The sequence below is a fragment of the Vicugna pacos genome, chromosome 32, assembly GCF_048564905.1.
Source record: "Vicugna pacos chromosome 32, VicPac4, whole genome shotgun sequence".
Lineage (NCBI taxonomy): Eukaryota > Metazoa > Chordata > Mammalia > Artiodactyla > Camelidae > Vicugna > Vicugna pacos.
In genome coordinates this window covers 77,740-79,853 of record NC_133018.1, presented here as the reverse complement: position 1 = coordinate 79,853, position 2,114 = coordinate 77,740, and the positions used below count along the sequence as shown (strand labels likewise).

At 40.6% G+C, this 2,114-nt stretch overlaps 1 pseudogene; it reads left to right on the top strand.

The window, feature by feature from the left end:
• The first annotated feature begins 626 nt into the window (after positions 1–626).
• LOC140690821 (cyclin-dependent kinase 2-associated protein 1 pseudogene) lies at positions 627–1,244 on the top strand (annotated as a pseudogene).
• Positions 1,245–2,114: the final 870 nt, after the last annotated feature.

Sequence of the window (2,114 nt, the reverse complement as noted above, 5' to 3'; positions counted from 1 at the left end):
CGGTACAGTTTGCCCCATGCTGAAAAACTTCTGAATGATATTGGGTTTTTCTTTTTCTTTTTTTCTTTTTTTGTATTTGTCTATTTGTTGTTACTGCATGTTGGCTTTTATAATTTTTTGACATATCTATTGCTGTCAATCTTTCATTTTTCCCCCATTCTTATTTGTCTGTGTACTTGCTAAAGTTCCCTTTTCTGTTTAGCCTCATAACCTTGTGAAAGTCTAAGAAAAAAGTTACAGCTTGTTAGCATTACCTTTGAAACAAGGAGCACTTGTATTTTGAAAGGAGACTTGTGCATCTGTGGACGTCAGTGAGTAGGCAGAAGGGAACCTATTTTCATGCTAATGATAATTTTAGCTGATCTTTATTAAGTTTCTCCCTTGTGCCCTAGCTGTGCTAGACACATATGACTTCAAGAAAAAAGTGTACTTTATCTTACTATTTTATTTTTCCTTGCAGGTGTCTGGAGGGCAGGAAGTATTCTGTAAACCTTTGTCTCCTCTGTGCCAAGCAAAGTTGTGCATAGAAGGCATTCTGTGAACATTCCTCAAACACACAAATGAACGAAAGTTTGACACCCAGAATAGGAAGTCTGTCTTGCTACCGGCTGGGCATCTTTTCCAACATGATATCATTGCTGACCCCAATTCTGAGTAGCTTTGTTGTGCTTCTCTGTGACGCACGCACAGGTGTGCTTGTACCAAGTCAGCAATAAAAAGTAAAGTAAGACCATCATATTTGCGGGTGAGGCCCGAGCAGTCAACAACAGAAAGTGCCGGGTAGCTCGGCTGGCGCACAGAAGGGCTCACAGGGGCTCGGCTGGTCCCCGCTGCGGCCCTCGGGTACTTGACCTTGCACCTGCTAGCCGCCTCCCTCGACGCCTCGGGGAACGTCCACCTGCCCTTAACCAGTAGGTGACAACCTCACAGCACTGCCAGCGGCTGAGTGACCTCGGGCCACCATCTCTAGGCTACATCCAGGGAACCAGGAACAGTCAGGTGCCCAGAGCAAATATGCTGCACTGCAGGCCATCATAGAAGAACTGGGAAAACAGACCAGACCCACCCAGGCGGGCAGCAAGAGCACGAGAGAGACTAAAGGATGCTTCATCCATGCTGGAGGATTGGTACCCGAGCACCTGGCTGAGACAGAACAGAATGCCAGGTCGCAGCTGCCTTGTGAGGCTGGAAGGTTTTCCATCTTCTCCCACAAGAAGTTATATTTCCCCTCTCATGTTCAGTAGAAACTTTCTTTTCAAAATGGTAACAGTTTGGTTTCTCTTCCCTGTGCCCCTCCCATGGTTCAGTAAGCTCTGAACCCACAATGTCTAAGATTAAGGAGAGATTTTGCAGTTGATAAGGATTTCCATTTTAAATAGTTAGGAACTACCCGGGTTTGTGTTTTTGTGTTTTGTTTTGTTTTGTTTTGTTTTGTTTTAAGCATTGATTCAAAAGATGCACAAAAAAATTACCTAACAGCAAACTAGTTTGCCTCCAAGATACCATTGTTTTGCTCTCCTCTTTTGAATACATTTTGGATACATTTTGTTATGTATACCTTTATGTTATTCAGATTGTTCTTTGTTCCTTTTCATAAGCTGATAAAATTTGAAAGCTTTTTTGTTGTTGTTGCTTATTTGTTTGTTTTTTGCATTGCAGACTAACAGCACAAATAACTAAAATGCAAGTTATAAATACAGAAGGAAGAGCGACTTCCCAAACCAAACCTAACAAGGATCCCCGAAATTTTTCTACATAAGCATGTATGTTTATTTCAGTTCTGCCTTTCCTGTAAGTTGATCCAAACATCTGGAAGAAAATGAAACCGTTTGCATCTTTGTGTGTGTTTATTATTTGATGTAATAAAGCCTATTTTCATTAACAATAAAAATAATAAAATAAAATAACATAACATAAAATAAAATATGAAAGCTATTTACACACTGTTTCAATCTCTTTACTTGCCTTTGGCAGACACTCACATTACCTATCCAAGCCTTTTGTGTCATCAGCATATAGGTGGAAACTCACTAGCTTATTAGGATGAATTTCATCATGAAAACAATACTCAGCAGTGTTCAGCATTAACAGAAATTAAGTCGGAAGTGATGAAG